The sequence below is a fragment of the Urocitellus parryii genome, chromosome 10 (assembly GCF_045843805.1).
Source record: "Urocitellus parryii isolate mUroPar1 chromosome 10, mUroPar1.hap1, whole genome shotgun sequence".
Lineage (NCBI taxonomy): Eukaryota > Metazoa > Chordata > Mammalia > Rodentia > Sciuridae > Urocitellus > Urocitellus parryii.
The window spans coordinates 72386338-72413118 of record NC_135540.1 but is presented as its reverse complement, the minus strand read 5'-3'; the positions used below and the strand labels follow the sequence as shown (position 1 = coordinate 72413118).

The following is a 26781-nucleotide window of genomic DNA, read 5'->3' as shown; positions in this document are numbered from 1 at the left end:
CCCCAACACTGCAAAAAAAATAATGCAGAAATATAGTGTGTGTATGTGTGTGTGTGTATGTGTGTGTGTTTGTGTGTGTGTATACATGTAGGACAGAAAAAAATTATCCATAATATATGAAATACTATTCTCATAGCATGCAGCACCCAACAAGCCATGCCTAAAGATAAATCTATGAGAAAAGTTCTTCAGAGTCTCATCTTGGAATATCAGGGGCCCTTTTCCTCTAATTAGATTGTTCTCTGGTTCCTTTTAAGTTTTCATGTGCTAGTATGGGAGACTGAAAATAGAATGGATCAAGGTTTCTCCAGGTCATGGCTGATGGGCAGGGGTAAGGTTTTAATTCCATGAAACAAATTAGATGCAACTCTTCAAATGGAAATAGTTCCTGAACAGACCTGGATATTGAAGGTATGCAAAGATCCCCAGTCCCTCAATGATTCCTCATATATATAAGGAGATAGTGAAATCTTATCCTATTTTAATTACATTCTATTTGAAAATTCTATCATTTAGAGGTTGAATAAACAGCGTAAAGTCTACTAATACCTGCTAATTTGTATTTTCATATATATATTTAAGTGATAGAGCTATCTCATCCATAGTGACAATTTGGCAACATTTTAGAAACAATATGTAGTGATCATGGAAATTTCCCTGTAAACACACTTTGGAATTCAAGTAACATTTAAAATGTACAAAACCCTGCAGATCAATTTCTTATTTTGACCTTATCACTCAAAATTCATTGCTACCACATTGATTATCTGACATTACAATAAACATTACACAGAGTAAGGTTTGAGGCCTGGAGAAGCTGCTGTGGATGCTGACTAACACTCTGAGGCAGAGTGGACTTTTGAATTTAATGCCTATACTCTTCTTTACAGCCCACCTGATCAAGAAGCTTTTGTGGCTACTACAATGTTTAGAATAATGCTTTGATTTTTGTGGCCCATGGTGGAGCCAACCAGCAAACAAGATTGTTGTTTTGCAGCTCTGTGAAAATTACTATCCTATTTTAAGAAACTGAAAGCTTGAATACACTGAACTTAGAAAGAGTTGTGAGTACATCAATTTCTCATAGCAACATATAAAATAACCAGAAAAAAAAACATGGCAAGGATAATAATACTTTAAAAATAACCAAATGATTCATGTAGTCAGCAATTGGCTGCCTACATAAATCTCATTTGATTTACTTTGTGATTCATTGAAAGCAAAGAGTTTTATAGGGATAACTAATAACTCAGCAACTCAAATGTTCTTAAAAGAGAGTTTTGAGAATTTAATTATAAGTTTTTATTGGGAAGAGCATAAATTACTCAATTATTTATTTTCTAGTACTATATATTTTCCATAGTTCTATAGGATGTTAACTCTTTAAAAACTAATATATAACATATTGAAAATATATTATGTATAATTACAGTAATGACCCAGTATATAATTCATGAAAAAAATCTGCATGTATCAAGGCATATTTGCAAATAGTATTTGAATTAGAATACATCAAAATGAGAAAACAGTTATCTATGATATAGTAAGAAGCATAATTTTCTAGTTCATATTCATAATATTAAGAGCTTATTATATACTTACTCAGTGTAGCAAGCTTAGCCTTTTGGAAAGAATCTAAAATTGGAGATCCCTGTTTAATAGTAAACAATATTAGTAAATCACACAGCCATTCTACACAATGCAATAGGATCCACAGTTAAATAAGAATTCAAAGCCAAGTCCATAGCTGTAACTATGGAGTGTCTGATTGTAAGATAATTAAAGTGTCATATTAAATCTTACCCTTTGGCAGTCCTGGAGTGAGGAGAGTGAGTGGCACAGATTGAGGGTTCCCTCTGTTCTCTCACTCACTTATTCTCTTGCTCCTGCTGGCTTTAAACCCTTCTTTGCCTTTCAACAGCCAATCACTGTCATAGCCAAGGTGATGTCAGAATGTGGATTCTCACCAGAAAACCCCGAAACTTCAACACATTTTTAAGACACAGGCTCAGTTGAATAAACATGAAACGTGGGTCTAGTGCCAAGAGGTTTGCATTGTGGAATTTAATTGAAGGTTAAGATGAAGATGAATAGCTTGAGTTCCGAATATATATAATAATACACTGGATTTGAATTAAAATAAATAGCACAAGCTTTTAACCATTTAAAGATTTCATGATGACACAAGTTTTCACTATGTTGAAATAAAGGAAAACTTACTAACAACACATGCAATCCTGCATTAACTAAAAAAGAAAAGTAACCTAAAAAGAACAAGGGAAAGGATTTAATGGACAATAATATTTTAATATGAATTATTTTATATTTCTTCCTGGAATATACTTCAGTGACTCATAAATTAAAATTGATGCAATTAAATCAGTCAGACTTTATAAGATACAGTGGCTTTGCTAAAACACTGCTGAGTATAAAGTGAGAACTTTTGAGGGTCATTTTAATCTTTTGTAAATAAACTTTTTTAAATCATCCTTTTAGGTAGCCACTTCCTGTCATGCAAATTAAGTCACCTCATTTTATTTTCTGGGCTTCATATTTAATGTCTTTTCCTATCAGTATGGAGTGATTTGTTGTTATTGAAATTGTTTATGAAAACTGAATTCACAATAAATGGCTTGATAGATCAAAGTACATTTTTTTTTAGTTTGCAAAAGAAAATCTAGCTTAGTAGTTTGCATGTTCTGTTTAATTAATCATTTATTTCTCCTACATCCACAACTGGAAGTTTTATTTAGTCTACTTCATAATATTAGAGAAAACAAAAATTAATTAATGTTATCGTTAAGTTAAATTTATGCCATTCACCCCGTTGTATTCTTTGGATGGCTTATCCAAAGAAAGTATTTCAGCAAAGTTATTTGGAAAGTATAGAGTCCTAAAAACAAAAGTCAGATAGGCCCTTTCAATTCAACACAACCCCATAAATTTAGTTCAACTGACCAGTCCTGGAATTATTGTGCTCTCCATTGATCCAGCCTGTGTCATAGGACATAGCAAGTCAAATTAAAAAAAAAAAAATCTGGTTCTTATCTTTAAAAATTTTTACAGTTTTGTAGGGAGAAAAACATACATAAGATTCAGAACTAAAATATCTACAAGGCTCAGGGATACTAAGTACAGGAGTTTAATTCTGACCGTAGAGTAATTGGGCACAGTCCTTAAATGAGAATGGGAATATATTAGGTTATCAAAAGGGAAAAGGAGGGGTTCGTGGGGAGGACTCAAAGGATATGAGCATGTAATACCACCATTTCATGGTTATCTAGTGCTTATGTGCTAGGTCTTCCTTTGCACTCTTTCACTTATTCCTCACCCAAAGAAAACAATTCTATGAGATTATTCCCATTATATAGGTGAGATAAGTGAGGCCAGGTGATGGTAAGTATACCTTGGATTGCACTGCTAGTGAATGGGGTAACCCAAAGATCAATGCTAAGTCTTTCTAAGGATATGTACAATCACGACATATCCTTGCTGACACATTCAGATAATTTCAGTAATTCAATAAGGCTGAAACATAGTGAGTGGAAGTAGTGACAGAAGATTGGTTAGATAGGCAAAGTCAGATGATAGAGAGAACTGTAGGTTATACTGAGTAGGATGGCCTCCATCCTGGAAACTGAAACACCAAAGGGTTAAAGCAGAAAATTACATATTCATATTTGCAGTTTCCAAACTCTTTTGATGATAAGGCAAAGGGGGTTGAAGAAAGCAAGCATGTTACACAGGAGAGGCTATATCAGAGTTGAAAAGGCTATGTACTGGTCCAGGAAAGCAGTGATAAAGGTTTGAACTCAGTCAGTTGTGCTGGCATGGAAAAGAGGAAACAAATAAGAAAGAGATTATATAAATTAAATCAGTAAGACTTAACAGAATTAGGAGACGTGGAGAAGCCTAGGATGACTTGTGGATTTCTGGTTTGGATTATGTTGTGATTGGTGGGACTGAATCTTACGAAATGCCTACTGGAGTACCCGCTGTGGTATAGTCACTCAGCCAGCATTTGATGACAGTGATATAGTGATATAACGAAAGGAGCAGAGACTGAGAATCAAAAGACTAGAGTTTTATTCTTGACTCTCCCACTAACTTGTTTCTACCACTTAACCAATTGGAAACTTGAATTTTAACTCATCTTTAAAAAATGAGAATGTTTTAACCAAAATTCAAAAAATTGCCACAGCTGCCATTGTGACCAGGCATTGTATGCCTCCATCACCCATAGAGCATTTTGGCCAAATAATTGAGCTTAAATTTGATCAAGCCTTTATATCTTCCAGATCATAAGAAATACAGATATTAAAAAACAAGTAAAATGACACCTTTGGGATGCATTCAGAAAAACCCAGAATATAGGAAATTGTTAGACACACTGCCTGTTTTTTTTTTTCAATAAAATGACAGGAAAAATAAAATAGACGGAAAGGGAAACTATAAATTTTAAAAGACTTCAAAGATGGAAGTAATTGTGCAAACCTGTAATCCCAGTAAATTGGGAGATTAAAACAGGGGGATGGAAAGTTTGGGCAACTTAGTGAGACCCTGCCTCAAAATTTAAAATAATAATAATGATAACAAAGGGCTGAGGGTGTAGCTCAGTGGAAGAGAATCCTTGGGTTCAATCCCCAGTACATGTGTGTATGTGTGTGTGTATGATTTCAGAGACAAGTGCAAGAAATTAAGAAGCAATTGGAAGAAATGTTGAATGCTGATGATCAGTTATTTTATGACATTATGCATCTGCCATTAATTTTCTAGATGTGATGATATTATTATTATTTGTTTGTAAAAAGAATTCTTATCTTTTAGAAATGAAACAGTTATCTGAAGTGGAGATAATGATGAAACAAGGTTGGTCAGAAATTGTAGAATTGGCAATTGATTAATGAGGATTCATAATACTTCTTTCCACTTTTGTATGTCTCAAATAGCCTAAAAACAGGTTTTTAAAGGAAATGATTAACTTAGACAATCTCTTAAGACCTTTTCAATTCCTAGCATTTTGTGATACTCTGTTTTTGATACCTTATTTAGCCAGAAATACTCTGTAACTACCAAGTTGATAAGATTTATACATGTTTACTAATTGGAACATTCTTTCTAAGAAATAGTGCTAATTTTACTTCTGTAATCAGGATGTTCCAGCATCACTTTGTAGTGCTCATTAGCATGATACTCTTCCTCATGAAGCAGATCATTGTGAACTGGTTTGTTGAGATGGCATATGAACACAGGCTCGTCTCACTTCTTGGCCATGGCCAGCTACACCGTGGCTGAGTCATTTCTGGGGAATCCCCACACTCACTGTGATGTACCCTCTTTCTTACCTGCTGCATGTTGTCAGTCCTCGAATCCTGTTAGCATCACCTCATCTTCAGTGTCCAGTGTTCTTCCTCTTTACTGTTGTTTTACCTGTGTTCAAATCCCGAACACTACTTCTCAGGCTACAGTAGTGATATTCTAATCCTGGTCACCTTTATTACTTCCAATATCAACTCTATGTCCACAAGGATTTTGGATCTAATGTTGGGGTTAAGTCTTCATGCTGTCTCTTACCAGCTTTCTTTAAAAAAAAAAAAAAACTATTTTTTTATGGTAAGAACACATAGCATGAGATCTACCTTAAGCCTCACACAGTATTTTTAACTACACCTGCACTGTTATACACCAGATCTCTAGAATTTATTCATTTTTTGCATAAATGAAAGCTATACCATTTGATTAGCAGCCCTGCATTTCTCCCCATCCCCTCTCTCAATTCCATTCCCTGCTTCTATGAGTGTGACTATTTGGGAAATTTCATGTGAGTAGAATCACATTGTATTTGTTCTATTACTGGCTTGTTTCATTTAGAGTAATATCCTAAAATTTCATCCACATTGCCTCATATTAGAGAATTTCCTTTATTGAGGCTGAATAATATTCTACTGTATATTACTTTTTCATTATCCATTCATTCATTCATGGGCATTTAGGTTGTTTCCACATGTTGTTATTATGATCAGTGCTGCAATGAACATGGGGAATGCTAATATCTCCTCAGGATCCTGATTTCAATGCCTTTGGATAATACCCAGAAGTAGGATTGCTGGATCACACAGTTCTATTTTTAATTTTTTTAGGAGGCTTCATGCTGTTTTCTGTAGTGGTTGCAACATTTTACAGTCCCAACAACAATGTTCAAGGATCCCAGTATCTCTATATCTTTGCCAACTTTCATGTTTTTGTTCTATGTTTTTCCTAATAAGTGTGAGGTACTATTTAATTGTGGCTTTAATTAGTATTTTCCTGATAATTTGTGACATTGAGCATCTTTTGATATACTTGTTAGCTATTTGTATTTTCTTTGGGAAATATCTATTCAAAAATTTAGTTCATTTTTGTTAGTATTTCTGGTTGTTTTGCTTTTGATTTATATTTGTAAGAGTTTCTTACAGATTGTAAAAATGAACCTTCTATGAGATACATGGATTATAAATATTTTCTCATTCCTTCAGCCTCCTTCTTATTATCTTTTGACTTTAAATAAAACTCTTTCAGCCTAGGAATTCTATCACTTCTCTTTCCAATCTCATATACTCCTTCTTGCCCACTAGAATATATTTCAAGTCTTTTTAATAAGACTTGGGAATAGCCAAGAATTAAAAAGTAGATAAATACTTTAAAACATTTTTTTTCCGCTGGCTCAGTGGCACATGCCTGTAATCCCACCAGCTCAGGAAGCTAAGGCAGGAGGATTGCAAGTTCTCAGCAAAAGTGAGGCACTAAGCAACTCAATGAGACCCTGTCTCTAAATAAAATACAATAGAGCTGAGGATGTGGCTCAGTGGCCTGCAAGTTCAATCCCCAGTACCACCTTCCCCAAAACATAGCATTTTTTTCATGTAAAGTGTCTTTGCAACTCTTTAAAGATCAATAAATTTGAATTTTCTAGAATTAATGATGAACTTTCTTCCTTTGCTTTATAAAAGTGCTAAAATCTTGACTATTCCAATATTACATTTATTTCTTAACCCTCTACTATCCTCAGGTAACCTCCACTTTCAGTTCATTTTCTATCAAACCAAAGGGGAACAACCTGTATTTTTTTGAGCTGCCCCTGGGTCATCCTATTACTCTTCAATACTCCCTCACTAGCCTTTGTGGAAAGTCTAAGATTTCACATCTCTTTTTAAAATATACTTTTTAGTTATAGGTGGTTACAATATCTTTATTTTATTTTTATGTGGTGCTGAGGATCGAACCCAGTACCCCATGCTTTCTAGGTGAGCACTTTCCCTCTGAGCCACAACTCCAACCCTAGTTTCACATCTCTTTTTTTTTATTAGTTGTTCCCAGCCTGCATTCTTCCTTCTAACTAGGCTTATCTGTTCAACCTTTGCTTAATTTCTTTATCAATAATTCTCTGGATCTAGGACTTTATATAATTAGTCAATGACTGTTGCTCCTTGAGCTCTTGGAAGCCTGAGTGGTGGAGCATACAGGAGACAGGTTTTATCCTCAGAATGTACACTGCAGACAAATCTAGCCCCCTCTTTCTTCCCTGGCTTCCCCTGTTTATGTGAGGGTAAATAATGTTTTTCCTAATCCAACCCAATTTCTCAGCAAAACTTTCATGTGTTCCATATGCCAGAAATAACAGTACCAAATTTCTATTTAATATAAATTCTTACTTAAGATCATCATGTTCTCTTACTATGATACTGTGTCCTTGTGCGGTAGTGGTGTGGTGAATGTGTGTGTCCATGTCATCTGTTTTTTATTGTAATGGTCTAGAGGGCAAGGACTTCCTTTATTTAAATTGTTTTATGTGGAGTTAGGGAAGCCACATCTATGAGTATTTACATAAGATTGGAAGTTCTCATAGAATTTGACATCAGGTGAACATTATTGAGATGTGTCAATTGATTCCTTGCCCTTCCTTAAAAAAAAAAATTGAGGTTGGCATAAATGCTATTTGCAATGGTAGATTCAAGGATTGGTAGACTGTTCTCTTTGATGTGGCCCCTGTCTCCAAGGGAAAACTCCTGAATTTGTCTCTCCAAAATCTTTATTATTCAAGATTATCTCTCCTAAATCTTTATTATTCAAGATTATGTATGAGTAAGTGAAAGTTAACTCTTGGATCTATCTACAGCTTTCCCAAATAGCTTTCTCCCCCAAGTATATCATAAATTTCTCCCTACTGGCTCTCTTTCATTATCTTTAATTTTCAAGACTTTTCCATAAAAGAAAGAAAAATCCTCTCTTACCCATAGGTATTCCTACCTAGCTATTCATATATCTCTTCCTCTTCCCCACCAAATTTCTTGAAAGTTGCCAATATCTGATGGTTCAATTTCTTTACCTCTCTACTCACTTTCTACCTACTGCAAGATGACTTTTGCCTCCACAACTCTCAAAGGTTACTAATAATAACTTCTTTCCTATTAACCAATGAGTCCCAGTTGGCAAATTAGAATGAATACTTTTTATGTAGTTTCTTATATGTTTTTTTTTAAATAGCAGTCAATGCCACTATTTCCTGTTCTTTCAAAAGCTCTGTTTCTACCACACCCACAGAACTGCACTGTCAGGTTTTCCTCTTTGCTCCCTGCTTTCTCTTCTTCAGTTGCCCCCCACCTTCGGTACTTCTCTTCCTTTACCCACCTTTTGGATGTCTGCATTTTCAGAGTGTGCAGCTCCATCTCTTCTTTTTGCTCTGCATCTCTTTGGTGATGCCCTTCATTCCGTGGCTTCAATTACGTATCTTTATTTTAATACAGATTTTCCTTTGCTTCAGGGTCGTTTGTCAGACTTATCGTGGAAATCTCCATTTGAAAGTTCTAATTACCTCAAAATTTCAACTGCTTTTCCTCCTGTGTTCTTTGTCCCATTGCTCAACTAGAAACATGGATGTCATCTTTATTATCACCTGACTGGACTTCCCACCTCCCACCTTAATGCAATGCTGTCAAATCCTGTCAATACTATGCCCCTCAGACCTAACTTCTACCCTTCCTATGACACCTTACTATGCACTTTTGCTTCACCTGGATTACATATGATAATCTCTTTACTATCATCCCTCCAGTCTGTTTATTACCCTGTAGCAAAAGTTAACTTCCTAAAATACCACCCCATTCATTCTTCCCAGTAACCTCAGTCATTCACCCCTGCGCCCCATGTCTTTCCCCTCAGAGTCTTTGCACATGCTACATTTGTCTAACTCTGAACTGTCATTCAAGACTCAGTTCTAAAATCCTTTCCTGCAGAAAGCCTGCCTGATTCCTTCCCCAACCAAAGCTAGGTAGAATAACTCTCCTACATATTTCCATAGCACCCCTACGATCGTACTGATCCTTTTCTATAGGGGATGGTTGCTTAATTGATGCCCTCTGGATAAATGGAGTGTTGTGATAGGACAAGATCTTATTTATTGTTAAATCTAAAGCCACTAAGCACACTGTCTGATATAGGACATGTGCTCAATAAATATTCTTGAAATAATGCCCAAATAATGAGTAATGAAAGAGTATCAGTGGCTTAATGCAAGTCACAATGCCTGTCATTCATCTGAGTTCATCTCATCATATAGGTATTGCATTATCTCCTATCACAAGAAGGAGGGATTGGCTTATTTCACTTAGTAAGGTCGTTTAACAAAACAGATCAAAGAAGTTAATATAAGATCTGAAACTACTAGAGGAAAACACAAGTGAAAAACTTTTAATTTATTGGCATGGACAACAATTTCCTGTATAGGACCCCAGTTATTCAGGAAACAATAAAAAATGGACAAATTTACACCAAATAAAAAAGTTTGTGCATAGTAAAGGAAACAATCAATAGAGTAAAGAAACAACATACAGGTTGGGAAAAATATTTACTGGGTATTCATATGACAGGTTGATATCCAGAATATAAAAAGAACTCAAAAAAATTAACAACAAAAGAAAAAGCAATCCAATTAAAAAATGGGCAAATGATCTGAACAGATACTTCTCAAGAGACGAAGTATAAATGACAATAAATATATGAAAAAAATGCCCAACATCTTTAACCACCAGGACATGAATACTTCACTGAGATTCCATCTCACCTCAGTCAGAATGGCTATTATAAAAACAAACAAACAGAAACAAAAGAAATCTGGTCGGGAGGTAGATAAAAAGGAACCCTTATACACTATTGTTGGGAATATAAATTAGTACAGCCGCTATGAAAAACAGTATGTAAGTTCCTTTAAAAACTGAAATAGAATTCCCATGTGATCCAGCTATCTCTCTTCTATCTATATGTCTGAAGGAAATTAAGTCAGCACACAAAAGAGATGGCTGTGTGCCCATGTTTACAGTGGCACTCTTTATAATGGCCAAGATATGGAATCAGCCTAGATGCCCATCAACATATCATATATATGATTTATATACATAATAGAGTTTTATTCATCCATAAATAAAAGTGAAATCATGTCATTTCACAGCCACATCAATGTTTTTAGCAGTTCAATTCACAATAGCAAAGCTATGGAACCAACTTAGGTGCCCTTCAACAGATGAATGGATAAAGAAAATATGGTATATGTATACATAATGGAATATTACTCAGCCATAAGGAAAAATGAAATTGTGGCATTTGCTGGTAACTGGAGGAAAGATGAGGCTATCATACTAAATAAAATAAGCCAATCCCAAAAACCCAAAGACAAATGTTCTCTCTGATATGCAGATGCTAACATACAATGGGGGACAGGGATAGAAGTTCATTGAATCAGACAAAGGGGAATGAAGGGAAGGGAAGAGGAATGGGAATAGAAAAGACAGTAAAATGAATTGAACATAAATTTCCTATGTTCATATACGAATATATGACCAGTATAACTCTACATCATGTACAATCTCAAGAATGGGAAGCTATACTCCATGTATGTATAATATGTCAAAATATATTCTACTGTCATGTATAATTATAAAGAACAAAGAAAAACAAAACAAATAAATTATGTTATTTGCAGGAAAATGAATGGAATTGAAGGTTATCATGTTAAGTGTAATTAGCCACACACAGAAAAATAAGTATCATATGTTTTCTTTAATAAGTGGAAATAAACATGCAAAGAAACAAAACAAGCATGAACAATAACAACAAAAAAAGATGGCCTAAAAATAGAAGATATACTATTAGGGAAGGGGAAAAAGAACAGGGGTAGGAGTGAGAGAGGGGAGTGGCATTAGGGAGAGTGAATATAATCAAAGCACAAAATATGAATGTGTGGAAATGCCACAGTGAAATCCATTAATGTGTACCACTGTTATAAGTGTATATAATTTTTTAAAAATGGAATTCTTTTAAAAAATAAGTGGAAATAGTGCTTCAGGGTCAAAAATTAGCACCAAAAAAGATGAAAATGAAGGTTTTAATAATATTAAACTATTTATTTTTTTAAATGAAATATTATTCTTCTAAGAAAAAAGATATTTTGAAGGAAAGACAGAATGTTCACAAAACTTACTATATTATATTGTTATAATTGTCTTATTATTAGTTATTGTTATTCTCTTACAGCATCTAATTAACAAATTAAACTTTATCATAGATACATTTATATAAGAAAAATATAGTATATATAGGGTCTTGTATTGTTCACGGTTTGACATATCTACTGGGGTGTTAGAACATATTCCTAAGGATAATAGACTAATATATTTGTAAATTGAAGATATTATAATGAATCTACTGTTTTACGCTTCTCAGAATTTCTTCAGGGTAGGTATTATACTGGTGGCCAACAAACTAAAGACTTATTTAAAATATTTTTATGCCTCCCTTACCTGCCAGATTTATCTTCAGGCATGCCTCAGTCAGTTGGGCTGCCATAGAAGAATACTGAAACAACAAACCTTTATTTCTCAGAGTTCTGGACGTTGGATGTCTGAAATCAAGGTGCCTAGGAAGTCATTGTCTCGTAAGGATTCCTCCTTTGGTTTACAGATCCGCACTTGGTGGAGATAGAACTTGTGTCTCTTCCTGTTTTTACAAAGTCATCAATCCCATCATAAAAGTCTTACCCTTATGACTTACTCAATAATCCTAGTTGCTTCCCAAATATTTCACTTTCGAATATTGTCACATTGAGGATGAGAGTTTCAGCATATGAATTTTGAAGAGAAACAAACCTTCAGTCCACAGCAAAGGCATTACTCTCATTTGATTTAAAATGAGCCTAACAAAAATGTTAGAATAAATGGACCTTCCGGAAAACAGAAATGCCATTTTATAATGTGCAATATACATATGAATGTGTTAAGAGGTTTCTCTCTAAAAATTTGTCTTCAAGGAAGAGGAATCTGAATTGCAAATTCTCTCACATATTATAGAACACTTTCTGACTTCCTATCTTGCCAATGTCTTGGCTTGGCACTGAATCACGAGCCACTCACAGCTTTGTAGATTCAAAGAGCAATTCTTTATTCCCGAACTCACACCGGCCTCCACACACGTTCAGGGGAAATCCAAAATCTGCCCGCCCAATTCACCTACCCCACGAGGCTTTTTTCCAAATCCCATTTGAATCTCAGGAGAACTCAATGGAAACAAGCAGCAGGAACACCCTAATCCCAGCAGCAATAATCTTCAACCTCCAACTTCCCTAAAACCCCTATTGTCTTAAACAGGGAACGCCCTAAACTTGTCTTAAACTGGAACGCCTTAAACTCAAGGAGCGGGATACTTCCTCAAACCTGATCAGCTCTAAACCCGGATCCGCCCTGGTCCTTGAGCAAGGCCACCTTACATGCAATGTCAACAGCGAAATTCCAAGGCAAGTCCATTTAACATGGGGTACGCTGGCAAGGAAATTTTGTTGCGTCATTCCTACTTGGCAATGGCCCTCAGCACTATCTTACAATTTAATAGCTTAAACAAAACCTCTGGATTCTTATCCTTTACTTTATCTTTTTCAAATCCTGTACAGGTCTAAGAGGTAATATCTGCTGTTTTTCACTCTTTAGTAAATGGTTTGATTGGTAGTTGTTTGTATATCTCAAATTCTGAAGACCAAAGGCTAGTCAAATTTGTCTGTGATTTTGCCATTAACAAGTATGTCATATGAAATTATTTTTCTTAGGAACATTATTTGACAATAATTAGAGGTGGTAATTCTCAAATCTTTCAATATTTTCATCAAATTTCTTCACTAACCATTAAGCTAAGGATTTAATGCTTCCAGAATAGATAATTTCATGATCTAATTCTCATTCATTTATTCATTCAATATATACTTATTGAGTGTCTACCAACATGCTTTGCTCTTGGCTCTGGGAATATAATAGTGATGGAAATGTTCTCCATGTATTTTGATGGTGAGACAGTCTGTTATAAATACAATAAACACAAATATATGCAGCATATAGTGTGATTGGGTAATAAGGAAAATAATAAGGAAAATATATGAAATGATAGAGGAGGGTGTTAAAAAATCATCTGCATTAGCCTTTTGCTAAATTGCTAAATTTTGGTAAAATTGTGTGATTTCTTGAACTTTTGTTTCAATATTCTTCCTAGTAATAGAAAATAATTTGTCTTTCTACTAGTATATTTTAGGTTGTGAACAATGATTAATCTTAATGATTATTCTTAAGCATTGAACAAAAAATAAGAAAAAAGTATATTCTTGCAAATTTCTACATTCAAGTTAACCAAGTAACTTTTATGGTAATCTTCTTATTGAGAAAAATGGAGACTGCCACTTATTCAAGGACATAGCACAAGCAACAAATAGTAAAGTTTATTGGTACACTTAGGCAACCTTCCAGAAAACATGGATTCCAACTCTGTTCTACCCAGCCACAGCTAAACACGCACATAGAACTTTTTCAAACTGAAGGATAATTGTGATCTATTCTTCTTGTAACAATTTTCTTTAACTCTGTGGATTTTCCTGAAAGTGTCAGGATATTATCTGATTATTCAGTTACCTTGTGAATAAGCTGTTGTTCCAAGAGTGTTCGTGTTTTGTTAAAATGCATAATGTTTTTAACAGATCAGCACATTCTTTGGTGAAGGACTGAGAAATCTGTTCTCAGAAATAATCATTTCAAAGATTCCACAATTGTCAAATATAGTCTTTTAGTTACTAGCTGGGTTATATTTTTGGTATTACTTGTGTTTCCCACTACCTCGGACCTTCTGCAGTGATCCACAATAATAATAGTTTATGATCCCACAAAAAAAAACAATCACACTCAGTCTTTACTTATGGTCTTGTTGCAATTTTATATGATATGGCTCATTCTATTGCATCAACAATAAAGATTACAACACTACTTGTACATTCGAGACCAGATGGTCACTTAGTGAACATTTATTGGGAATTGCATTGGTATTTTCTGTTTGAATGTGTCCAATGTGAATTCTTAGGGATACCCTGGGCTAGTCATTCCAAGCAGGTTTCTACTTTTGGAAGAGTAGTCTCACTATATAAGTTTCATTTTCTCACATGTGATTTTTTTCCTATCTCGTCTTTCACAAGGACCCTCTATTCTAAAAATTTCCAGTTTTAGGGTATTTTTTGGTATTTTCTAGTCACTTTTCTCTGTTCTGAGATAACTGTATTGCTGTCATGGTACTGAACATATAGAAATAATTTTGTTGCCTGACTGTGAATGATTTATTTCTTGTAGAAGTATCTAACTTTCATTGTCAAAGACAAGGTCTTCTTAGTAGGCCAGAATTTGAGAGAGGGACCAAAATTCTGTTCTTTTCTTATTCTTAAACCACTGTAAAAATTAATATATCAACTATTTATATTTAAAAGTTCTAAATGCCTAAAAATACATTCCTTAGGAAGTTTTATTTTATGATTAGCTATGCCTTTGTAGACTTGGGGAATTGTCATGTTCTGTGCAAAGGATGAAATGGCATGCTTTTTCTCAATTTTCAAAATGCAAAAAAAATTCAGACAGTTTGTAGTAAAGTCTAGTGGAATAAAGTGATGACTAGTTAAATGATAGGCCAATATCAGAAATAAGAGAAATCAGATCCAGCAAGTAATTCAACAGCTCTGGATAATAGGAACCTTATCACTATCAACATCAATACCATCAAAAATGTTGAAATGCCATTTTTAACTGATACCTGGTAAAATCTTTGAAGAATAATAATATACATTTGAAAAATGTATATTTTCTTTTCATATAGAAATATGTAAAGTTTAAAAACTTACATAGTAATTTACTTAGTAATTCCTTGATAGAAATATGAAATTGAATTCAATAGTCCATTTAGACCAGATTCAGCATTCCACAGAAAAACATGATAATACAACTATGTCATAGTAGACTGGAGAGGCCATTAAAATGTCGAGATATTTCATCTAATTCTACAAAGTTAGAAGACATTTTAAAACAGAACTCCTATTTTCTTTAAATCTGATGAGTTGGCATCAGGAGATGATGTCCTCCCTTGGTCTTGTGGCTTTCCATCCAGGGTGGGGGTCAAGGAATTTGTCTACAATTTCAGGCTGATTCAAAACCAGAGCCAAGTCCTCCTTGTAATTATGTTTTCCTGTAATAGCTCAAAGGCTCTGCTCCATATTCAAGTTCAGGCTTTATTAAGGTAAACTGGCAGAGTCGTTGCTTCTGTTGGTTCTCCTGTATCAAACAGTGAGAAGCCGCAACCCTTGAGAGGCCAGAATTGGTCTTTGTGGTGGAAGGAGTGTTGGCCACCATGAGAGAGAACTTTCCTATGGATTTGGAGGTTTTAAAATTGGAAATAGATACTATTCAAGACCAGGGCAGATCCTCAAAAAAATAAAATAAAATAAATTATTTGAGAAAAATCAGCAAAGAACAGATCAGAACATATCAAATGAGGCATTAGATTATAAGGGAACCATAATCCAGCTTGGGAGCCATTGGAGAACAAGTACAATACCAGTAAGAGCTGGGGCAACAAGGGTGAGAACAAAGATGGTGGCAGAAAAAGATGGATTTAATGGAGAAACTAGATACCTTACTATGCCTAATCATAAGAAAGACACAGCAAAATACAGAAATTGATAACACTCTTCTGTGACACTAGTAAGAGGGGAAAAATTTATTCATTTTCTAAATAAAATTTGTACTTGAAGAAAGATGAGTGTGGTTAACACAATATCCATTTGTTCCAAAATTTAAAGAAAGATTAAAATGATTCAGAACATATCCTTGCTAACAAATACTATTTCATTGCCACCTTTTCATCATTTCACTTTCCCATTTACTTATCTATTTTATTTAATTTATAACTGGGCTTACTATTGAGCTCACTTATCATTCACTTTACAATAAATGAAAAGGACATTTTAAACACTTATGAAGTAATCTCTGTATGTCCGTAACTATAATTTATTCTTTGTAAAAACCATAGCAGAAATAGTATACAAATACCTTGATCATGATATAAAGACCTGTCATGCATTATGAAACCTTCATTTATATATCTATCCAGTTGGTGAAGGTATCAACTCCAAGTGGATAAAGTAGTTCATTACTAACAAAACTGTTTCTCACTCTTAACAGAACAGGAAAAGAAAATAAAATTGTTGTACATGGTACATTTAGTTTTCAGACCAATACAGTTTTTAGTGAAAGCTTGAGAAAAATGAAAGGTTCTTTTTCCCCAAAGCATAATGTATAATGATATTTTATGACTAAAGCAAAACAATAACTTTCATTTTCTACATAACAATCTACTGTGCATTTCTTTTGAATGCCTTTTACTTTTTCCCAAATTTTAAAGATACTAAATGGTGTTTCTGTTATTTAGTTGCTTCTTCTATACAGGTGAAGTTAATAGCTGTGACTATTTAGTAATGTTAGAAGGAATTAGCAGGGGTTTGTATTCAAATATATAAATTCCTCAACTTAAATTAGGTTATCATGTTGATACATTGGTCTGAGACAATAGTATTTTAACCTTTAAATAGTAACAATAATGTTTTCTATTTTGACCACTGCAATAACACACAGGGCTCCTAGGAATAAAGTCAAATAATGAGAAATAAGTTTTAAATGATGTGGTGATTTGTTATAATTTTCAGCATTTTTCTGTAGGTAAAACTAAGTAAAGAAGTCTGAAATGAGAAAGGGAAACTAAATGTCTTTTTCCCTTGAAAACATCTGCTGCCTACCTTGGGTGGTACTGGTCTAAGGTTTTGTTATTGTTTTTGTTGTTGTTGTTTTCTTTTTGAACACTTTTTATTGGTACATCATAGTTGTGCATAGTAGTAGTATTAGTTGTTACATATTTACATATGTACACAATATAACAATATAATTTGGCCAAATCATTCCCCAATGTTTCTCCTTCATCTTCTCTTCTCCCTCCCTGGCCCTTTTCCTCTGCTCTACTGATCTCCTTTACTTTTCATGAGACCACCCCACCTTTCTTTTCCTAGCTTCACCATATGAGAGAAACCGTGGGCTTTTCATATACAGCCTTTATGATTTTGAGGTAGGTTCCTTCTGTCCCTAGTTTCTTCAGTGATTTTTATCATGAGTGAGTGCTGAATTTTTTTCAAAGTCCATCTCTGTGTCCATTGAGATGATTAAGTGAATTTTGTTAATAATTCTATTAATGTGTTAGAATCATATTTATTGATTAATATATATAAAACCATCCTTGCATTCCCTCTGAGATAAAACCAACTTGTTCATAGTGTACATTCTTCTTAATATGTTATTGAACACAATTTACTAATATTTTAGTAAGTATTTTTTTGCATCTAAATTCATTAGGGATATTAGTCTGTCGTTTCCTTTCCTTCATAGATTCTTATCTGGTAGGTATGAGTGTGATAATGGCTTCCTAGAATGTATTTAAAAGTGTCCCAGACTTCCTTTTTCATGAAATAATTTGAGGAACATTGGAGTTAGTTCTTCTTTAAAGGTTTTGATAGAAATCATCTGAGAATCCATATGGTTCAGGCTTTTCTTTGTTGGAAAGCTTTTTATAACTCCATCTATCTCATTGCTATTTATTGATCTGTGTAGGTTTTCTATGTCCTCCTGATTAATATTGGCAGATGATATGTGTCTGGGAATGTATCCATTTCCTCAAGGCTTTCCAAATCATTGGACTAAAAGTTTTCAAAATAGTCCCTAATAATACTCTGGTTTTCTGTGATGTCTCTGGTGATTTCTCTTTTTTCATCTCTAATTTTATTAAATTGGGCCCTCTCTCTTTTTCTTTTGATTTGTTTGGCCAAGGGCATATCAATCTTTTTTACCTTTTCAAAAACACAACTCTTCGCAGGCGCGGGACCTGCAGCTGCCAGCAGCCGCGCCACCTGTTTCCGCCCGCAGGGACTTCCCCTAGCGGGATCCGAAGCATGGAGTCCGCAGCCCCGAAGCGTGGAGTCCGCAGCCCGGCCTACCCCAGCGGGCGTCGGGGACCCAGGGTAACCTCCTCCGGTGCAGGCCTGTCTCGGGGGAGGCCCGCGCTACACCCACGCGTGCTGCGCTCTGGGCTTGGCCTTGGAAAATCAGGATGGCGATGGCAGCTGAGCAGTGAGTGGAACCAACTGTCGGGTAGCTCATTTACAATGTGCTTCATTTAAAAGTTTCCATCTTCGTCACTTTCTAGATTCTGAGATCTAGAGCAGTACCGTCCAACAGAAATATCATACAAGCCACATGTGAAACCTTAGAGAAACCTCAACCATCTGGAACTCAGAAACTCACTGGGGGCTGACTGCAGCTTCTAGAACATCCAGGTGTTCTGCCGATGAGAGAATTTGTCCTGCAGCCACCAGATGGAGTTCCAGACAGATGCCAAGCTTGGGCTGCGGCTCTAACATCCCTGAATACAGAAGGGCCCCCCATAACACCGACACGTCTAGTCATCTTTATGAAGCTCCGTGGGAAACATCTCCCCTAGTGAGTCAAGCCAAGTCGGGGGCTGCCAGTGTCCCGACTCCTGTGAATTAGGATTCCAGATGGGGACCGGCATCCCCCCAGCCGTCACATCCACCACCACTGCCACCAGTAGGTTCTGGAAAACTCTACTCCTAAGGGACCTGCTGCATTAAAAGTGGGCAGAGAGGAAGCGCTCGGAAAAGTCTCCACTGGTGGCCCTCCATCGTTCCAGACAACAGGAATCTCCCCCTTGTCACCATGGGCTGGCTTTTCCTAAAGGTTTTGTTGGTAGGAGTGAGTTTTTCTGGATTTCTTTATCCCTTCGTGGACTTTTGCTTCAGGGGGAAAGCGATGGGCCAGAAACCAAATATTGTGATCATTTTGGCCGATGACATGGGCTGGGGTGACCTAGGAGCAAACTGGGCAGAAACTAAGGACACTGCCAACCTTGATAAGATGGCTTCAGAAGGAATGAGGTTTGTGGACTTCCACGCAGCCGCCTCCACCTGCTCGCCCTCCCGGGCCTCCCTGCTCACCCGCCGCCTGGGCCTGCGCAATGGAGTCACGAACAACTTCGCGGTCACCTCTGCGGGGGCCTCCCGCTCAATGAGACCACCTTGGCGGAGGTGCTGCGGCCGGCTACGTCACCGCGATGATAGGCAAATGGCATCTTGGGCATCATGGCTCTTATCACCCCAACTTCCGCGGTTTTGACTACTACTTTGGGATTCCATACAGCCATGATATGGGCTGTACTGATGCCCCGGGCTACGACCACCCTCCTTGCCCAGCATGCCCCTAGGGCAACGGCTCCTCGAGGAACCTTGAAAGGGACTGCTACCCGGACATCGCCCTTCCTCTCTACGAGAACCTGCACATCGTGGAACAGCCCGTGAACCTGAGCGGCCTCGCGCGGAAGTACGCCGAGAAGGCGACCCAGTTCATCCAGCAGGCAAGTGCCAGCGGAAGACCCTTCCTGCTCTACGTGGGCCTGGCCCACATGCATGTGCCCCTAGCTGTGGCTGGACCACGGGCAAACCCACGGGGCCAAAGCCCATACCGGGCGGGTCTCCGGGAGATGGACAGTCTGGTGGGTCAGATCAAGGACAAAGTCGACCACTCAGCGAAGGAAAACACGCTCCTCTGGTTTATAGGAGACAATGGCCCGTGGGCTCAGAAGTGTGAACTGGCAGGCAGCGTGGGTCCCTTCACCGGATGGTGGCAGATCCATCAAGGGGGAAGCCCAGCCAAGCAGACCACCTGGGAAGGTGGGCACCGGTCCCGGCCCTGACTTACTGGCCCGGCACAGTCCCAGCCAACGTCACCAGCACTGCCTTGTGAAGTGTGCTGGACATTTTCCCCACTGTGGTGGCCCTGGCGCAGGCCACTTTGCCCCAAGATCGACGCTTTGATGGACTGGATGCCTCCGAGGTGTTCCTGGGCAGGTCGCAGACGGGGCACAGGGTGCTGTTCCACCCCAACAGCGGCGCAGCTGGAGGATACGGAGCCCTGCAGACTGTCCGCCTGGAGAGGTACAAAGCCTTCTATATCACCGGTGGAGCCAGAGCTTGTGACGGAAGTGTCGGGCCTGAGCAGCAGCAAGATCCTCCTCTTATTTTCGATCTCCAAGAAGACGCTGCAGAAGGGGAGCCTCTACAGAGAGGGGGTGCCGAGTACCAGGCCGTGCTGCCCAAGGTCAGGAAGGTTCTCGCAGACGTCCTTCAAGACATTGCCAATGAAAACATCTCCAGAGCCGATTACACACAGGATCCTTCAGTAATTCCCTGTTGTAATCCCTACCAAATCGCCTGCCACTGCCAAACCACGTAACTGGCCAGTTTTTCCACTGGAGGGATGGCTGGAAATCAGACGGGCAGGTTCGCTTTCAAACTTCTTTACCCTCTTTACCAACCTAGGCTATAAAAACAAGTCTCGGAATTTTGTCTGGGGACCACCTCTTGGCAACTCATCTTTGCATACTGTCCCTTTTCCGTGCTGTGCTGAGGGATGCCCCTGAGCAGAGCTGGCTCTGGGATGGTGAGTGTAGTGCAATGGAATGCTCACCGGCTTCAGAGTCAGGCACAGGTTCCAGCCCCAGGTTTTGACCTTGGGCAGTTAACCTCACTTGCAAGGTGATTTCGAAGGTTAAGTAAAGCAGTTTATGAAAATGCATCGTGTGTCACCTGACACAGAGCAGATACTTGGTGTGCTTTAGTTTCCTCTTCACATTAGCATAGACTGGTACCAACCAGTATGTGCAGACTGTCCCCATCTTTATTTTTCTTTTATATTGCTGGGGAATTGAACCCAGAGCCTCATGCATGCCGGGCAAGTGCTCTTCCACTGAGCTACACCCCAGCTCTTCCATCTGTAATAGGCATACAAATCACCTGGGATGCTGTAAAACTGCAGTCTCTGGCTCCGAAGGTGTGGAGGCGCCCAAGCGCTCACACTTCTGGCCAGCTCCCAGGGGATGCCGGGAGCAGCGGGGGAGCTGGACCAGGTGAAGTCAGGTCCCTTTCCAGGTCTCGAAGCACGAGAGTCCAGGGCTAAGCCCGTGACCCCTTCCTCCTTTCCCCCTTTTAAAGGTCAAGTGAGTGTAGTGTCAAGACTTCTTCCTGAACCCTGCAGCTCCCAAGAAATAAAGTTTAAGAAAACTCAAAAAAAAAAAAAACACAACTCTTTGTTTTATTGATCCTTCGTATTTTTTTATTCTCAATTTCAGCTACTTCTGATCTTAATTGTTTCCTCATTCTGGTTTGTGAATTAGTTTGTTCTTTTTCAACGTTCTTGATACGCATCATAATTTATTTATTTGGAATGAGAAGTTCATGTGTGAGACAATGCAAGAATGTTCAGAGGTGAAATGTTCAATTATGAGAAGTGTATCCTATTTGGTTAATTAATCCATATGACTAGATCAATTATATGAAGATAGGGTATGGCTGAAGGAAGTTGGTCACTGGAGGTGTGCCTTTGGGGTTTATATTTTTTCCCTGGCACCCTGCATGTGCACATGCTCTCTCTGTCTACCTACTCCCCCTCTTTCTCCCTCTCCCTCCTACCCACCTTCCTGGTTATTGTGAACTAAGCAGCTTTCCTCCACCATGCTTTTCTGCCACAATATTCTTCCTCACCTTGGGTCCAGAGCTATGAAATCAGCCAACCATGGGCTGATTCTCTGAAACCATGAGCCAAAATAAACTTTTCCTTCTCTAAGTTTTTCTTATCAGCTTTTTGTGTGTGTGTGTGTCACAACAAAGAAAAGCCAACTAACACAGAATCCTAATTCATTTTCTATAATTACTGAGATGATTTAAATTTTAAAAAAACATTTTTTAAGTCAGAAGTTCTGTGGTTGAGTCCACAGTAAGGAGAATCAGTGCAGAATATTAAACTGTGATTAGATAAAACCCTAATGGTGGTGGCTTAATAAATAAAAATCCAATCTAGGTTTTTCTTCCTGGCGGTAAGATTGGGAGCTGTGTCATCCTATAGTCCAGGTAGGCAAACTACCCTATAGTCAGAAGGATGGAGCTCTGATGTCTTCAACATATGATTCCATCTTACACCAGCCTTAAGCATTCAAACTATCAGATGGGAAAATGAGACAGGATCATGCTAGGGGAGACTTTGTTTGGGGGAGGGCTAGAATGATATGTGATGTGTGTCACTTCTCTTCTGTTTCCCACAGTTATAGTTCAATCACTTAGCAACACCTGAGGGTGAGGGAAGCTGGGAAATGTGCTTCTGTAAGAAAAAGGAAGAAAAGCAACCAGCTTTGACAATCCATTGGCAATATCTGGCTTATAGCAAACATTCAACAAATGTTCATTTCCTTCTCCTTTTCTAAAAAATTACTTATGTGTAAGGATTCCCAAATCTCTTTTTCACAAGAACTTTGTTCTGCATTCCACATATATTCCATTAGTCTAGTCTCTGAATTGCTCCATCATCACATGTGAATTCCCAGGATACTCTCTGAAAAAAACATACATCATAATTCTGATATCATACAAGAAATTGCAAAACTTTCTATAACACAGATTAAGAGAAATTACTCAGGTTAACTCTGTGTTTCATGGTAACCAAAGTAAAGAAGTCTGCAATAGATTCATTGAACAGATTAAGGTGTCCCTTATGAAATTTTAAAATTTAAACCTTTATTTTTAATTATTTTTATTTTATAATAAATAATTATAAAACAGCTCAACAAACTGATTTTTTCCATGATATATATTTCCATGCATTTTTTTAAGTTTGAAATAGTATATCCTTTCAGAAAAAAAAAATATTTTGGTGTCTTCACTTTGCTCATGCTGTTAAATATACCAGCAGCTTCAAATCTGAAGTGATGATAAGATGTGAAGTGATGATCAGATGTAATGTGGTAGTTTAGTTGACGTATTAGGCATACTAAAAGGAAAGTGGACCCAATGATGACATGAAGTCTATGAAATCCTGTGGCAATAAAGAATGTTCAACCGTAAATGCCATTTGAAATGGGAAATGATGTGTCCAAGTATTGTGAAGCTTGTAATAGGGTGAAATATAATTCTAATGCAATTTTAATAGATAGTGATTGGACTGTATGTTTAAGATTTCCTTCTATTAGACTATGATGAACTCAGGTAATTGTTATTCCTGAGGCTAGAAGGACAGAGGTATTAAAGAGTGGAACTTCTAAAGGGTTAAGTGGGTTTATGCCTACAGGAGGTCAGCAGTTACCTAACTCTGGAGTGGGGGTTAGGCTTGAATGATAGAATGCTCAGAAGAAGCTGGTGAAGAAAAATAGCTCTGAGACAGTAGATAAAATTAAGCCATATTGCTGTCCTTTTTGGACAATTGCTGTATGATGACCTTGAAATGTTCCTTCAGTGTACAATATCTCATTATCACTGGTATGTTGTTAGAATCTTTGTTAATAGACCTAGTGTTAGGAAGACATTAGAATTAAAATGAAAACACATAACTAAGCCAAAAGTTAAGAGTAAGGCTAAGAGGGCCTCTGTTAGTGGTCAAGGGCTGGGGTTAGCATAGCTGTGGGTAAATCTACCATTGATTTTACCTTTTTGAGGGACAGCAGCGATATTAGCAATGACAAGCCAACCATTTTGTAAGGGTAAACAAACTTTAAACTCTTAGAGAAATTTTAGGTTTATATAAAGTATATTTAAAATATTAACAGTTCATATCCTTACTGACATTTAACATAAAAATGAAGAGAATTTGACTATCTTTTAATGTCAATGTGACAATCAGAGGAAAAAATAATTCAGAAAGCTCTCTTCTTTGCTGGTGACATATTTCTAAATATTACAATCCAGAAGTGACATAGAAATAACTGAACCTCTGAGCCAATTTTCATCAGATAAACTTTTACATATCCATGATGCAAAATCTAAATACATATATTTGTCAAATGTGCTTGGGTATCTAGCTAGATGATATTAATCTCAAAGATTCAATTTAAATGGTCATTTGGGGTTTTATTTTACATCCAGTTGAACCCACTATGATTATGTCCTCCTGGAAATTAAACATTCCTTTGGGATTTTCTTTTACATTAAAGGTTGGCATTGGTCAGTGATCATCTCTTTCACATTTTATGAATTTCTTAAAAGTAATTGTTCATCCATACAAATCTAAGGTTCCCCGCTTGAGTAAAATCTTGACCCAATCTAAGGAGACCCCAGTGACTGACAAATATAAGTAATTAGAATCTCCTGGCCAGAGAAGTCAGATTCTTGGTCTTTTACAGGAAGCCATTGTTGTTTGCATCATCTTTTGCATCATGTTCATCTTTTGAGAACAGTCTCTCATCAAACTTGTTAATAATGTTATTATATTCTACAACAAATACATTAACTACCATTAGATGGATCCACTACATTCAGTCATGACTTAGGTGCTGTCATGTAGCTCTACATTATGTAGCTCTACATAAATGTCCTGCTGACACCATTAATGCCTAGGAGAAAAATCTTTGAAAGATAATTATTCACTTGCAGACAATGCTAGGTTTATCCATATTTCAAGTTACATCCCAGGAATTCATTTTTTCTACAGAATTATTATACAATTGAAACTTGATATTATGCCCTCAATGTAACATTTTTAAAGTAACTTGATTTTCTTTTGACTGTACAAATGCTTGTTAATTTTAGAAGGAAGAATGGAAACCACAGTAAAGTGCAAGGAAGAAAGTTTAAATTATTCTTAAATTTATTATCCACTAACCTACGTTAAGACTTTGGTCTGTGCTGCTCTAATCTTTTTTTTTTTTTTGATATTCAAAGTATCCAAAATTTAAATATATTTTTAAAATCAATTAAATGTACATAATACTCCTTTTTTATGGAATGCTTCATGAATTTGCTTGTCATCTTTGCACAAGGGCCATGATAATTTTCTCTGTATCACTCCAACTTTAATATATGTGCTGCCAAAATGAGTGCTATACTTATTTTTATATGATTTTCATAAATATTCTTTTTCTTTTTTTTGCCCATCTACAACTAAAATCCAGTTGTATCATAAAGACTTTATTTTTTTATTGGTTGTTCACAACATTACAAAGCTCTTGACATATCATATTTCATACATTAGAATCAAGTAGCATTTATACACCATGGAGTATTACGCAGCACTAAAGAATGACAAAATCACGGAATTTGCAGGGAAATGGATGGCACTAGAGCAGATTATGCTTACTGAAGCTAGCCAATACCTAAAAAACAAATACCAAATGTCTTCTTTGATATAATGAGAGCAACTAAGAACAGAGCAGGGAGGAAGAGCAGGAAGAAAAGATTAACATTAAACAGAGACATGAGGTGGGAGAGAAAGGGAGAAAAAAAGGGAAATTGCATGGAAATGGAGGGAGACCCTCATTGTTATATAAAATTACGAGATTGTGAGGAGAATGGGATAACAAACATGGAGGGAAATGAATTACAGTAGATGGGGTAGAGAGAGAAGATGGGAGGGGAGGGGAGGGGGGATAGTAGAGGATAGGAAAGGTAGCAGAATACAACAGTCACTAATATGGCAGTATGTAAAAATGTGGATGTGTAACCGATGTGATTCTGCAATCTGTATTTGGGGTAAAAATGGGAGTTCATAACCCACTTGATTCTAATGTATGCTCTAATCTTTTAGTTAACAGATGTAGTGGAAATACACTCTGAACCTTTCTGAATCCTGTTTCCCTTCTGTGCTATACCTCAGCATAATCATATAACGTATTAAAATATCTCTAGTACTTCTTTACATTATTAAAAATTATTTTAAAGCCTATCTTGTGTTACTACATAATGTAATTCCATATCTACATATCATAATATTTTATTCCTTTTGTTGAAGGTTTGATTTCTAAAAACATTTCATTGTTACTTCCAAGTCTTTCATATTTACATAATTGAATAATTTTGGATGATTTCTTCAATAAAGATACTAGAAATGAAATTGCTGCATCAGAAATTATGACATTTTTAAGTTCTCAAGTTTGATTAACAAATTATTTTTCAAACTCTTAAACCCTTAGCAGCACCATTGGAGTTTGTTTCCTGATAAAAGGCTTATTTTAAGTCCTTCCACTTATTAAGAATAATTATGAATGTTATGATTTAGATATGAGGTGTCTCCATAAAAGCTCAAGTGTGAGACAATGCAAAGAAGTTTAGAAGTGAAATGATTGGGTTATGAGATCCTTAACCCAATCAGTGCATTAATCCAACTGGGTGATTAACTGGAGGCAGGTAGAATGTAACTGGAGGAGGTTAGTATAGGAAGTTTGCCTTTGGGGGTATATATATATATGAGCAAGAGACATCTCTCTTTTTGCTGATTGTCATTCTCTGATCTGCTTTCTTCAAGGCAGAAG

General features: G+C 36.8%; 1 non-coding gene and 1 pseudogene across 1 annotated transcript; one reads left to right on the top strand and one right to left on the bottom strand.

Moving 5' to 3' along the window:
• The first annotated feature begins 19056 nt into the window (after positions 1-19056).
• LOC113175365 (arylsulfatase G pseudogene) lies at positions 19057-20726 on the top strand (annotated as a pseudogene).
• Positions 20727-25247: 4521 nt separating this feature from the next.
• LOC113175375 (U6 spliceosomal RNA) lies at positions 25248-25354 on the bottom strand. The gene has a single exon (XR_003299955.1). It is a non-coding gene; the product is annotated as a U6 spliceosomal RNA (small nuclear RNA).
• Positions 25355-26781: the final 1427 nt, after the last annotated feature.